The sequence below is a fragment of the Micromys minutus genome (assembly GCF_963924665.1).
Source record: "Micromys minutus genome assembly, chromosome: 1".
Taxonomy (NCBI): Eukaryota; Metazoa; Chordata; class Mammalia; order Rodentia; family Muridae; genus Micromys; species Micromys minutus.
In genome coordinates, this window is record NC_137969.1 from 205,121,045 (window position 1) to 205,137,041 (window position 15,997).

Genomic DNA, 15,997 nt, shown 5'->3' on the forward strand with positions numbered 1-15,997 from the left:
TCAACAATATAATTTTAATTGTGGTATTTGTTCTAGGGGAGTGTTTAGTGATTAGTTTTCTTTTTTCTTATTAATTTCTTAAAGATTTCAGATGCTTACCCTCAATCATATGTATTTTCCACAAAGAAAGATTTTATACTATTCTATGGTCTGTTGTTCTCTTGAGTGTGTCTGGTACTTTGTGGACACTTTTAAATTCATGCAATGTGATTTGCCAAGTGTTGATATTCTTTCCTGAATAGCCAAAGCAATAGGGCAAAAATGCTCGAAGTATATAATCATACCTGGTGTCATTATACTACAAAGGTTAACAACCAAAGTAACATGGTATTTGCAAGAAAAACAGATTTTTTTCCATGTGTTGTTTCAGGAAGCCATGACCTATGGTTATATCTTAAAATATTTTCCCTGGATGGCTTTCATGCTGACTCATGTGTAAGGAATATAATCTACTCTGTAATGATTTTTGCACAGGGTGGGAGATAAGGGTCTAAACTTATTTTTTTTTTTGGTATGTGGATATCTAATTTTGCAGTGCCTTTCATCTTTTTCTCTTCTTTTTTCAAATTCAGCGAACTTTATTTAAATTGAAAAATATTTTTTAAAACTGCATTTAGCCTCGAGATCATTTATGAAAATCATAAGGCAGCAACATGTTAACAAAAGCAGTTTTCACTTTGGAGCTTATTCTTTAAGCAAACTGTGGAGAGAAAGAAAGTAGGTTATTGAGAGATAATACTTCTATATCTTATTTTAATATTTAAGGATGCTCAGGTACAAACTTCTTGACAGAAAAGACTTCAGAACATTCTCAAAGGTTTAGTTTGCTCAGTCTCTAACAACCCCTAAGATCCTTTTACAACTTTGATCTTGGGAGCCAAATAATACTTTACCTGTCCATGTCAGCAATTTTATACTCTGCAACAATGTCTGCAAACATACTGAGTGTGACTCTAGGAGGGAGTAGAGTGGCTTTTGGGAAAATGTTCAGGTACCTCAGAGCAAAAGTTAGCTGAACTTGCTCACTTATCTCTACGGTTAAAGCTTCTTCATCATCATCAACATTACTTGTTTGTGACAAGTAAATGTGTACATTTCTGAGCTCTCCATTTGCAGAAAACTTCACTTCATCCTTTGTACAGATGTACAATAGCATCTCCAATATGGTTAAGGCCTTAACATATACATGCAAATTCACCAGATGGCATATTTACTACACAGCTCTATTCCTGTTCTGAGATTTCAAGTTGCTCAACATCTAAGTCTATCAACTTCATTTCATAATATGAGACTTTACCTTGCTTTGGTGCCTCCAATACCAGGGCTAAAATATCAGCATTATCCTTTTATCTGGTATTTAGTTTGAAAGCTTTTTAAGAAATTAGGTGTGCTATAGCTTAGAGGGTTTAACTCTGGCTGCTCTCTTCCATTCTATTGTTGCAATCCCTGCTTTTCACGTCAATACTATGTGATTTTTGGTTGCTATTATTTGTAGCATAGTTCAGTGTCAAGTATGGTGGAACCTTCAACCCTGTTCCTTTTGCTTGGGATTGTTTTGTTTGTTTGGGATCTTATAATATTACAGTTATTTCTTGTATCTTTGTCAAGATTGTCATTGGCATTTTCGAAGGATTACATCTATAATCTGTAGATGACTTGTGGTGGGTTATTATAGCCATTTCACCATACTAACTTGTAATCAATGAACAGAGAAGGTCTTTCCATCTTCCATTTCTATTTTTCAGTATAGTAATCTTGAATCTTCTTGGTTGACTTGATGAACAGATATTTTTAAAACTCTTTTGAATAGAATACTTTCCATTCTTTGTCTTAAACATATTCATTATCATTATATAGGAAACCTGTTAATTACTCTATATTGACTTTATATCCTATATATTTCTGAAACTGTACTTCTATATCTCACAGAATTTAATAAAAAGTAAAAAAAAGTTTGCTATCATTAGTAAAAATGGAAATGAGTAAAATTTCCATAGTTTAGCAGAACCAGAGTACAAAGCAGTGGTGGGTTTGCATAAAAATGGAGTATAAATATTATTAAACATAAAAATCTAGCATTTGTAGTGGAAACCTTAACAGCACTACAAAAGATTTTCTTATACACAAGTTCCATTATGTTGAGATGGAAGGATGCAGTGATTTCTACTATGTTACCCAAAAGCCATAAATAATCTAAGAGATGAAAGTTGTAAATAAGAAGTATTGGATAATACTCTTTAAGAACAATTTTAAGAAGTGTTCTTTATGATTATTTGATAGACCACCATTAAAATCTCAGATTTTTTTTTTTTTTTTTTTGGCTTAAAGCAACTGATTTACTATTTATATGATAGCGTCTCTGCGGTTGATATGGGACCAGAGCGGGCAGTGGACTTGGCTGGAAATTGGGAACTCAGTGAGTCTGCCAAATCCAGCTGAGATGAAAATATCCTGCAAATGCCGTATGGCTCTATGATGCTGTTGATAGTGAGGGTTGGTTCTTCCTTTTCTAATATTTACCACTACAAAAGTGGGTAGCGTGGCAGGGTGCCCTAAAACCGTTCGCCCGATGTTTTATCATTTAACTCAACACGTCTCAGAAATTCAAGGGGAGTTCTTCGTGGATGATTTGCCCTTCTTTTGATGAGTGGGTCCTCTAACCTCAGAGGACCCGTGGCAGTTTCTCGCCTGTATCTGGCTGATGGTACTTTGGTAGGATATCCTAGCAGGGTGTATTTTACCTCTCATAGGGCGGTTCTTTCTCATTCAGCGACTTCACCTCAGTTTCTTTACATGTAACTCAAAGCAAGGGGACGAGATGAGTTTGAGCCACAGCCTGATGCACAACGAGCCATAGAAGCAGGCTACATAAACCAAACTCCAGGTTTTCTTTGGAAGTATAAAGCTGCCTGTAAAACGAACATTCTGTTGTGTGCAGAAGGCGCCCACACCGATACAGTATCCTCCAACAATGGAGAACAATATACAAAGGCACCAACCACACCATATGACCTTCTGATTGTATGGGGTTTAGTGGAACAAAGAGGAACTGGTCCTAGGAGGGGACACAAAACGGAGTCTTTAGAAGATATGTAAGAGTATGCAAAGGGAGGGAGAAGGGTTGTAATCTAAAAGTTCCAGCGTGATATAAACATGTGCGAGTAGTTCATTGTTTTGGGGTATGGAAAGAATGGGGTCAGTCCTGCTTCACTAAGAAATGAAAGTCTTGGGCTGAGTTTTGCAATGCGTTCTAATTCCCAGAATTTAAAGTGGACAGAGCTGGCATGACCGTCTCAGATTTTAAAACTAAAATACCTAAATACTTTTTTCATTTAGTGTTGGTTGGAAGGCAGAACCATGTGGAGTAGAAGTGCAGGACACTTTGTGGAAGTCAATTCTCTCGTTCCATTAATATATCCTAAAATTGATAGAATCAATTACTCAATAATAAGACTAGCACTATTAGACTGGATACATAAACAGCATCCAGCATTTGGCTGCATACAGGAAACTCATCTCAGCAACAAAGACAAACACTACCTTAGAGTAAAAGGCTGGGAAAATATTTTACAAGCAAATGATTCCAGGACAAAGCTGGAGTAGCCATTTTAATATCAATAAAATTGATGTTTGATCAAAAGTTATCAGAAAAGATAATGAAGGACACTTTAAATTCATTAAAGAAAAAAATTTATCAAGAGGAATTCTCTATGCTTAATATCCATACTCTAATGCAAAGGTACCCACATTCAAAGAGGAAATTTTACTAAAGCTCAAAGCATATATTGTACCATACACAATAATAGTGGGAGACTTCAACACCCACTATCATCAGTGGACAGATCATGAAAATAAAAACTGAAGAGAGACACAGTGAAAGTAGCAGAATTTATGAACAAAATGGACTTACCAGACATCTATACAACATTTTATTCTAAAACAAAAGAATATACCTTCTCTCAGTAACATTTCCAAAATTGACAATATAATCATTCATAAAACAGGCGTGAGCAGATACAATAAGATTGAAATAATCTTACGTATCCTATCAGATCAGCCTGTGCTAAGACTGGTTATCAGAAAAGATAATGTCTTCAATAACAACATAAACACCAGAAAGTCCACATACACATGGACATTGAACAGTGCTCTACTCAATGACAACTTGGTCAAGGAAGAAATAGAAAGAAATAAAAGACTTTTTAGAATTTAATAAAACTGAAAGTAGAACATACCCAAACTTATGGGATACAGTAGAAACTCTGTTACGAGGGAAAATTCATAGCTCCAAGTGCCTCTAAAAAGAATATATATGCCCTCTTGAAGAAGGCATATATTAACAGCTTGATGGCAAACCTGAAAGCTCTCGAACAAAAGAAGCAAATATAACCAGGAGGAGTAGATGAAAGAAAACAATCAAACTTAGATCTGAAATCAACCAATTGGAAACAAAAAGAACTGTAAAAACAATTAACAAAGCCAGGAGATGGTTCTTTAAGAAAATTAACAAGATAGATAAACGCTTAGACTAACCAGGGAAAAGAGACAGCATTCAAATTAACAAACTCAGAAATGAAAGGGATCCATAACAACAGAAACAGAAAAAATCAGATCTTACTATAAAAGCCTATACTCAATAAAACTGGAAAGTCTGGGGGAAATGAAACATTTTCTAGACAAATACCAGAGACCAATGTTAAATCAGGATCAGATAACTGCCAAAGAAATAGAAGAGGTCATAAAAGTCTCCCAACCATAAAAAGCCCAGGACCAGATGGATTTATTGTGGAATTCTAAAGAAAATTTTAACATACTAATCAGGGAAATGCAAATCAAAACAACCCTGAGATTCCACTTCACACCAGTCAGAATGGCTAAAGTCAATATCTCAGATGACAGCAGATGCAAGTGAAGATGAGGAGAAAGAAGAACACACCTCCATTGCTGGTGGGATTTCAAGCTGGTATAACCATTCTGGAAATCAATCTGGCAGTTCCTCAGAAAATTGCACTACCTGAGGACCCAGCTAAGTCACCCTTGGGAATATACACAAAAGAAATTCCAGTATCTAACAAGAACACATGATCTAGTATGTTCATAGCAGCATTGTTTATAATAACCAGAAAATTAAAGGAACTCAGATGTCCTTCAATAGAGGAATGGATACAGAAAATGTGGTGCATCTATACAATGGAGTTCTACTCAACTATTAAAAACAACGACTTTATAAAACTATTATGGAAATCGATGGAAATAGAAGCTATAGTCCTAAATGAGGTAACTCAGTCACAAAAAAACACACATGGTATACTCACTGAGAAGTGGATAATAGCACAGAATATTCAGAAAACAATCCAGAAACCCTATAAAGCACAAAAATAAAGAAGACCAAAGTGTGAATGCTTCAGTCCTTCTTAGAAGGGAGGACAAACTACTCACAAGTGAACATACAGGGACAAATAGTAGAACATGTACTGAAAAAAAAGGTCATTTATAGACTGCCTCACCTGGGCATCCATCCCATATGCAGCCTCCAATCCCAGTCACTGTTGCTGATGCCAAGAAGTACTTACTGACAGGAACGTGATGTTGATACCTCCTCAGAGACTCTGCCAGAGACATACTGATACAGATGAGGATCCTTGCAGTTAACCCTAGGACTGAGCATTAGGACTCCAATGGAGGAGTTAGAGAAAGAACTGAAGGAGCTGAAAAGGCTTGCAACTCTAAGGGAAGAACCACAATATCAACTAAACAAACCCACCAGGGACTAAACCTTCAAACAATGAGCACACGTGGAGAGACAGGTTGCTCCATATGCATATGTACAAGAGGATGACATTGTCTGGCATCAATGGGAGGAAAGTCCTTTGGTCCAGTGAAGGCTCATTTCCCAGTGTATGGGAATGATAAGGCAATGAGTTGGCGAGAGGGTGTTTGGGAATGGGAGCATTTTCGTGGAAGCAAGTGGAAAGATGAGGGATATGGGTGAGGGAGGAAAGTGGGATAACATTTGAAATGTAAATGCATAGAATATCCAATAAAAATGATAAAAAGAATGATTTGTCCCCACAACCCTTGGACCCTTTTCAGGCAAGTCTACATGAAAAACAAACAAACAAACAAAAACTATCATTTCATTTTCTTCCTGGTTTTTCTTCAGGCAGTCTGATTCGTTCCCTCTATTATTTTATCAATCCCTTATCAAATTTAAAAATAGTTATATAGTGGCCAAATATATTTATATCCTACCCGTATTCCATGACCTCCTGAATTTTGATGCAGTTCCTCAAAAGAAAACAATGAAGACTTAGAAAAAAATCAGTCCTTTTATTGATCTGATAAAAGCAAGTTAATAAAAAAAGCTGTATTTACCTCAAGGAAAGCTGTATTAAAAAGTGCTATAACTTGTTTTTATGTTGTTCACTGAGTAATGCTGCTTCTCAAAATTTTTCCGCTGGGAGTAGAAAGTGGACAGGAGCTCCCATCCCTAAACTAGAAGTTATCCTCAGTTGACATCCACTTGCAATGGAAAAATTGACTTTTTCCAATGGAGTGTAAGTGTGCACATTAATCACACTTAAGAGTAGGTTCCATACCCAACAGTAGATGGTCAACACATATACACTCAACGCTATTTTTGCAACTGTTTTGTGTCATATTTCTTTGTTTGTATATTTTTTATCTTACTGGTCTTTTGTTTGTAGATTAGGTTTCTGATTTTGTGTTTGGGTATTTATGTGTGTTTGGGGAGTTGAATGTGGGTCTGGATTTTTGTTTTCTGTTTGGTTTTGTTTTTCTGTTCTTTCTTGGTTTTATTTTCTTGACCATTTTCTAAGATAGAGAGAAAGGCTTGGAGTTGCTTCAGTGGTGAGGTGCAGTCTGGGAGGAGACGAGGAAGGGAAAACTGATCAGAATATACTGTATAATTGTCTTTTCAATAAAAAACCAGGAAAATGAGGTGGCTATTACAAACAAAAGAAATATTTTCATTCTAAATTGGATCATTGTATATAACAAGTATTCTATTTTTGTCCAGATTATTAATGTCACTTTGATTGTAGTGAAACAGCTTAGACTTACAACACAAATGCAGGGCTTCACATAAGGAAGCCTGGACACAGCAGTTCACATCTACTTAATACTTTGTGACACAAAGCCATTTAAATACATTTTTAGATTATGTCAGCATTTCAGGTACTTTCAGTTTCACTGTTGAACTTGGCATTAGGGTGCTCGCCAGCCCTCTTTGTGTTCTCTCTGAGCTAATGCTCTGACATGATCCTCCTCCAGCTCACTCTTCACTGTGCTTATCTTTCTCATTTCTACTCAGCTTGTGTGGAATTAATTTTATTTCACATTTTACTCAGGTAGAAGTCAAGATTTATGACCTCTACATTTTATTTTGAACATAAACTTTAGATATAATTTTCTTCTTTTAATAGCCATAGTATTGACTACAGAATACTAAATTTATGTTTTCATCTGTCTTCAAATTGTCTTCAATAAAATCATTTAGTGTGGTTTGAAATGTGGTGAGTATTCCTTTGCAATTTAACATTTCAGGCACTTGCTTGGTGGTGTGTTCAATGAGAGTCTATCAGTGCTAGCTCATATTGGTGTTTAGTTATTCCACACCATATTCCCTCCATCAATTATGAGGAAGGGAAATCTTCAGTAATTATTCTAAGCTGTTTCTAAAATCTTACTTTATATGACTGGGAGCTTAAATGCTGGAATATATACAGTCTTGCCATATAATCTGACTGTATTGCCTATGAAATTATTTACCAGATTCCCTCATTATCTATGACAATATTCTTTTTTAAAAATATATTTTTTTTCTTCTTGCATTTCAAATGTTATCCCTTTTCTCTTTTTCCCTCTGGAATCCCCCTATCCCATCTCCCCTGCCCTTGCCTCCAGGAAAGTGAGCCTCCCCACCCACTCCCTCCTAGCTCTCTGCCCCAGCTCTCCCCCACACTTAGGTACTGAGCCCTCACAGAGCCCAGGACCCCTCCTTTGGTCTGTGCCCTACAAGGTAATTCTCTGCTACACATGTTGCTGGAACCCTGGGCCCACCCCCCACTCCCATGTGCACTCCCCTGTTGGTGTTCCAGTCTCTGGAAGCTACAGCTGTTCTGGTTGTTTGATACTGTTGTTCCTCGCATGGGGTTCCTAACCCCCTCAGCTCCTCCTCCAATCCTTCTTTTGACTCCTCCACTAGGGACCCCATTTGTTTTGAAGTCAATAGTATGATACAATTAAATGTTTATAATTATCTTTTTAAATTTATTTTAAAATTGAAGTAAAGAGAATTTTTTATGTACTTATCTACAAAATCCAAAAAAGCATTTGGACTTTGCTTTTTTATCTAGTCTTACACTGTGTCACTTTTAAATTTTAGATCATTTACATTTAATATAATTACTGATATGAGTGAATTTTACTATATTATACTTTTATTTATACTAAAGTCAAAATTTTCAGGGGTTTATTTTCTTATGTCTGCATGTTTTTTGTGCATGTCTTTGTACCATATCTAAGCAGTGCCTGTGGAGATGAGAAGATGGCATTAAATCTTTGGAGCTGGAATTGCAGATAATTGTAAGCAGAAAATTGGATGTGGGTACTCTAGAAGAGCTTTTAGTACTCTTAAATGCTTAATCATTTCTCCAGCTCCTGAAGTTAAATTTTATACACAGTCTTGCCGTTTGGAGTTTTAGATTTTATATTACTGATTGTAATATATTTACTAATTTTAATAATATATGGTACTGATTGTTTTACATCACTGACTATTTAGGGGCTAGTATCACATCTGTATAGTACAGGATAGTTGTATCTCATTTCTCCAGTCTTGTTTGTGCTTTTGTTGTCCTGAGTTTCTTTTACATATTTTATTGTGTACAATATTTATAGTTTTGGAATAGACTGTATTAAGAAATTATCAACTATGTATTCTACAGTTTTAAAATAAGGAAACTTTAAATTTACTAACACAAATACAATATCCTGGTTCTTTGTTATCATTGGTAAATCCAAGTTTCTGTGTAACATTAATTTTGCTCTGCTTAAAAAATATCCCTTTATATCAACACAGTTTTTGAAGACAAGTTTTATATTTTTGTTGTCTAATGTTATTTAACTTCATATTCAGAGTTGAAGTACTTTTTCTTGAATGTGTGATTTTGGTAAATATGATTTTATAATTTTCCAACATAAAAGACATTATTTATTGGCTTAATACTTGATTTATTTTTGATAATATGTCTGTGATTGATTTTATTTTTATTCTGTTTTATTAAATGCCTATCCTCATCTGCTTTCATGGTTAGCCTCTTCTAGTTAAACTTTGGCAATTTAATTATGGAAAGCCTATTGGATTTTGTTTATTATTTTCATGTATATTTTTATATGTAGAAAACATTTTTTAGGGAGAAGAATAAATGGTTAAGAACTAAATCACACAATCTAAGCTTGACCTGTATAAATCTAAGCTTTATAATTAACCACAGAATATATGATTGTTACCTCATATCATGAACTTGTCCAAAGTTAAATGTTTCCTAGTTCTACCTGCATTTAGAAAGCATATATGTATCTGCATCTTATACTTACTGTCACTGCTTTATATTTGCTTTTCTATATTATATTTTCTTACTCATGCTGTGTTACTTTAATTTCATAGAATTAAAAATCCCACCATTCATTAAAACCAACTTTTCATATTATCTTATGCCTTAATTCTTTATTTCCATCTTTGAATCTGTATATTTTTGCTGGTCTTACATTTTGCAAAATTAGAATATGCAATGACAATTATGAAAATGTTTCCTATTTCTTTTAATTTGAATGATGCATTTGAACTTATATCACAAACCACACATATTTATTTTTATGTTAAGAAAAATTGTTCATAAATTTTTGAATGTATTTTCTCCATTGTAAGTTTTAAGGGTGTATTTATTTATTTTTAATTTATTGTCTCTCCCATATACTTAACTAATAATATGGAAGGGGAAACCTAGAATTTATCATGTTGTCATGTTAAATTGTGTTTCTTCAGGGAATTTTTTTTTTAATGTTTGGAGAGAAGATGTAACATTAAGATTAGCAGACTAAAGAAATGCTTACTTCTTCATTTGTTTTAGAATAGAAAATGAATGAATATTTTTAATAATAAATTATTTATTTGCATTTTTATTTTTTTAGAAAGTTCTGACAACCTTACCAAAATCTAAAAAAATAAAATATTTCTGAGACTAATGAATTATTTATGTTAATAAATAAGTCTTAACAAGTTTCAGATTCAATCACATATTATAGCAACAGTGATATATTTTGAGAAATACATTACTAGTCATTTTTTTTATCACTATGCAAACATCAGTGTGTAGTCATATGCGCTAGAAAGTTAACCACTTGGTATCTATTGACGTAATGAAATGACTTGGTATAAAGGACACACATGAAATGATACAGTTTTCCACTAACATTCTTTTTTTGTCTTGTAAGTGTAGTACTTTCTAAGAGAACAATAAAATGTACAGAGTAGAAACAAAAGCCATGAACACAGTAATTTATTATTATCATCACCTATTATTTACTGTCAATCATTGTATGCTTGATGCTTCTAATGACTGACAGTGCAGTAGGTTTGATTCTGTCAGTAATGTTGTTACAGCAGTGTGACGGTTATAGGCTCACCAGGGGATAAACATTCATCTTTATCATAATTGCACCACTGTCAAATTTACAGTCTGTCATTGAAGGCATGCTGTTATGTAGGTGTGTGATCATATTGGTTTTATTAACATTTGTTTATTACTCTTACGTTATAACCCCTACAGATGTCACCCAAGATATGGGACTCAAGGAAGCTGCAAAATGACCCTTCTGAGGTAACCAGTAATTGGTAGGTACAGATAAAAGCATTAGTGTCCCACTAGAGTATTTATCTGTGGCTTTGGAATGGCAATGTGGTATACACATGTTATCTCTGTAGCACTGTGATGCAGGAGAATCAAAATTTCCGACTGTCATGGGATACACAGCGAGATTTATTTTAAAACAATGAATGTATTTGTGGTATTCTCTCTCTTACCACATGTAATGTATTTCAATATGAATTTAAGTGCTAGTCCTTTGATACCATGTATTATGTTTAAATTATGTTTTATTTTAAAATATAATTGATTAGATATGTACTGCTGGTTAATCACTATTTTGATGATTTTGACTATACCACAATTCAAAGAGTTCGACTTCAGAGCTCATTAATACTCTTATTACCTTTTCATTTATTTCAAGACCAGTTTTCGTGTATCAGTTGAGGCTTGTTTTGGGACCAGTTATACACTCAGTTTTGGAGAAGCACCATAAGGTGCTGCAAGGAAGGTATATTTTTTAATTTTTTTTAGGTTGAAATGTTCTGTAGATATCTGTTAAATTCATTTGGTTCATAACCTCTATTAGTTTCAATAATAACTCACATTCTGAATAACTCTAATCAGTGTCTTCATATTAAATTATTACACATATACAATCATTCTATGTAATTCTCAGTCTATTGAAGTACCCAAAATAAACCTGTTGTGATTTCCATGCCTCTACTTTTATTATTTTCTTGTTTTGTGTTATGTTCTTTTCCAAATGCACACAAATGACCTCTTAGAAATAGTACATACCTTGCCTTCTTCACTGGCACCATTTACTTTTGTCTTTTTTTTTTAATTGGATATTTCATGCATTTACATTTCTTTTTTTGATGGCCCATCCTCTTTTCATTTTTTATTTTCAATATCTTGCATCACACAGGTTTTCACAAACACTAAGACACATGAATTTTTGAAAGTGATTTTGATAGATAACATGCAGCTTTCTAGCCAGGTTTTCTGAAAAGTTCATTTAAACAGAAATGTCTATGAGTTATCAGCAAAATAGTAAGAAAATGCATTTACATTTCAAATGTTATCCCCTTTCTTCCCTCTCTCATCCTCCTTTCCCTTGCTATGAAGATGGTCCCAATCCCATTCCTGTCTTTCAAGGACCACTCTGCAGTGGTAGCATCATTGTTTCTTCTAGAAACCCAGCCTATGTGGCTAGAGCTAGTAAAACCATGGACCTTAGAAAAAATAATTGATAGTTGTTAATTTCAAACATTGTTTACTACATTCAAAGATTGTTAATATTTTTCTCATGTCTTTATAAAAAAGACATCATACTTCTTAATGTCTAGTAGAGATATTCTTTTCTACTATTTTGAAATATAGCTGAAAATTACATTTTATAGAATAAATGAAAATTGTATTTAGAGAGTAATTTCATCTCAACATCAACAATTTCTGCTCTTTTGCAAATTTAATATCTGGAGAATAGTTTTATAAAAGATAATTAGAAAGAATTTTTTATTTCACAATCTTTTTGTGATGTTTTTATAGTGTATAGGACATATCAGCTGAAGGAAGTTCAAAGAAATTTCTATTAACAAGGCTAAATTTATTTTGAATAATATTTTATGAAGCACATCTCTGTAATAAAGCACTTTAATATTTTTTATCTCAAATTCATATAGGTTTCTGACATAATACTACAGTCAAAATACTGAATTTCAATGTAGGAACAATTGAAGTTTTTTTATTACATTATTCATGGATTGTAATTACCAATATAATAATTTTAGTTGTTATGAAGTTATTCAACCATTGTAACATAACATATATTGTAGCATACTCATGTGGTTAAGTTCACTCTTTCATTGTAGTATAATATTACATTGTGTAAATACACTACACTTTTTCTGATACCCAGTGGTAGGATGTTTTGGTCAATTTATTTCTGAGAACATTACAAATAGATTTCATGAAGAAATATGTCTTCCATGGGAAAAAAACACCATTCTAGAAACTCTTTTAAAATATTAAAGGTGATTTGGGAATATGACTGAACCATGTTTAAAGAATATTGATGGTAACATATTTACAGCATAGATATTTTGTTATAGACAGTGAGAGTGCAGAGCTACTGAAAGCTTGTATCTAGTTCTCAGAAGCTGGCTATAGAGAACATGCCGTTTCTTTGTATAGCATTTCATGTTCATTTTTTCCTGTATATCTGGCAGATTAAGACAGTGATATACACAAGTTATAGCCTATGGCCCAAGCCCACTCTGGCCTGCTTTACAGACAAGTTAGCAATTGTGTGGGGAAATAATTATTTTTATTATTATGTGTATGTGAGTGTGTCTCAATGTGAGGGGCAATTGTGTTTGGAGGCCATATATGAGGGGCATGTGTGTTTGGAGGCCAGAGGTTTGAGTTATAAACAGTTGTGAGTCAGTTGGCATAAGTACTGAGAAATAAACTCATGTACTAAATAAAATCTATATGTACTCGTAACCACTGAGCAATCTCTCCAGTCTGAATCTAGCAAGATGGCCTATGCAGTAAGAGGACTTCCTGTTCTTATACAGAAATGTTATTTCTTATTTTTATTTTTGGCAGTACCCACATGGCTCACATCTGATTGAGTTACAGTTCTAGGTAATCTAGCATTCCTGAATACCAGACATGGGTGTGGTGAACGTACATTTGTACACCATACACATACACAAAAGTAAAAGCAAATAAATCTTTAAAAGAAGATTATTTGATTAAAAAACACATGGCATTTGTCTTTCAAAGACTAATATACTTGTTTTGTATTCATGAGAAGAACATGTTTTGCATAGGGTTAAAATAAAAGTTTGTTAAGCAGGTCCTAACATAATTCCATGTGTTTTTGCTTTGTGTTTTTTTATCTGATCTTCAATTCATATTGGAATTGCATCCATTGATTTTGACTGATGGTTGATTCATGTGGCTAGTGGATGATGTTCTCTGCTCCCTGGGATGTCAGCTGGGACTGTTTACCAGCACACCTGCACTTGACATTTCTAGGCAGTTTATACTTCATTTTCTCACAGCATGGTTCTGGATGCTTAAATGAAGTATACCAACAGTAAACATTTCAAAAGGTGCAGGGAGAGGCTGCAATGTTTTTGTATATGTAGCCTTGGAAATCACAGTATTTGCTTTCTTCTGCATTTTAGGAATACATATCAGCTAAAATTCAATGTGGGAAGTGTCCACAAAATTGGGTGAGTGTTGAGAAGTGTTCTTTGTTAGTGGTACCCTGTAGACTAGTGGCATATTCCTCTAATGAACCACAATGATGCCTTCCATCCCAATACAAAATATAGCCAGCTGCTCTCAACACTCAGTGCTTCAAGTCATTACTTTATCACAACAGATTTAAAGTACAGACTTTTATCACACAGCCCATCTATGAATTAGATTCATTAACTAACATGCTACTTTATTAGAAGATCTGCAAAACAAAAAGATAATTTGCCTTCCTCCCACACCTTCAGTATTGAATGGTGGGATGTGATTAGTGGGAAGAACAAGACCATTCAAAGAGGTAAATGGAAGGAGAACTGTATTCTCTGCTTGAAACCTGGGAGGCTCGGGGGATTCCACTGTGCTCTACGTATGGAGACATATGCTCACAGAGGCCCAGTTCTGCTCCTTGGCATTTATTTCATATTCTTGACTCCTGGTGGAGCCATACTTTTTCTCCCATAATCAGTGTCCCTTCATTATAGCTGAGGATCTATCTATAGACATGTAAAATACCTGTGGTTGGGGTTGGAGAGATGGCTCAGCAGTAAAGAGCTCTTACTATTGCTGCTGAAGACCCAAGTTTGATATTCAGCACCCAAATCCTGTGTTTCATATAACATGTAGTACTCACATCTGTAGGCACCTGCAGTCACTTGAACATAACACATACACACACAAAAAAATATGATATTTTTATATATATTTAATGTATATTTTTATATACATTATTTACACACGTGTGTAACTAAATTTTTAAATCCTATTTTTAATTATGACTCATAAAAGCTTTAACCTGCCTTGTAACCTACCACCCACCAGAAAAGTAAGAATACAGGAGAAATGGACCTGTTTGGAATGGTTCTTTGGAGCAATTCTCATTTGTGTTGTCTGAAAATTGGCAGAAAGTATAAAATATCAAGTATCTTCTCTCTCAAGCCTACTAGATCTGTAGAAATGATGGAACAGGAATTACCTATATAAGCCATGAGCCAAAGAATTTTAAAGAATAAACAGATTTTAGCAAATAATTAAAAGAGTTCTTGGAGGACATATATAAAATGCTCACTGAAATTAAAGAATAAGAACTTAGCGAGAATAAATGCCTGAGTGGTGTCCAGACTTCAGAGCCGAATTAAATAAAATGATAGCAACAATGAAGAGGCCTCAGTCTAAAATAAAGATGAAATTAAAAAACTTAATACCTCAACTAGGAAACTCAAAAGAAAACCTTATAAATAGAATGAATCTAAAAGGTAGACTACTAGGGCTTGAAGATAAAGTAGATGTTCTATACTAAATAAGCAAGGGATATTAAAACTAATATAAAACAGAAAAGAACATATAGAAATTGTGGGACACAATGAAGGAACAGAAACGAATAACAAATATTTGAATAATAGGCATAGATGAATAAGACAAATTCAAAGTCAGTGGCATAGACCAGATTTTCTGTAAGATCATAGAAGAAAACTACCTCAAAGTAAGATATACTCATACAGATATAAGAAGCTCATAGAACATCAAACAGACAAAACCTGAGAAGATATCTACAGCATATCATAACTAAAACACTGTTATTTTACACAAAAAAGAAAACACATTGAAAAACACAAGTTACATATAAAAGCAAACTAATCAGAATAACATTTGATTTTTCATTGGAAACTTCAACAGCCAGAAGAGCTTGGAGCCATGCATTTCAAGTCTTAAAAGACCCAACGAGCCAGTCTAGGCTAGCATGATTTTCAGGTATAGAGACTCCTGAGTTGCAATTGACCCTAAGGCCTCCTCTCTGAAGTCCAGCTTTCTTGGTACCAGAAGCTTCCATTTAC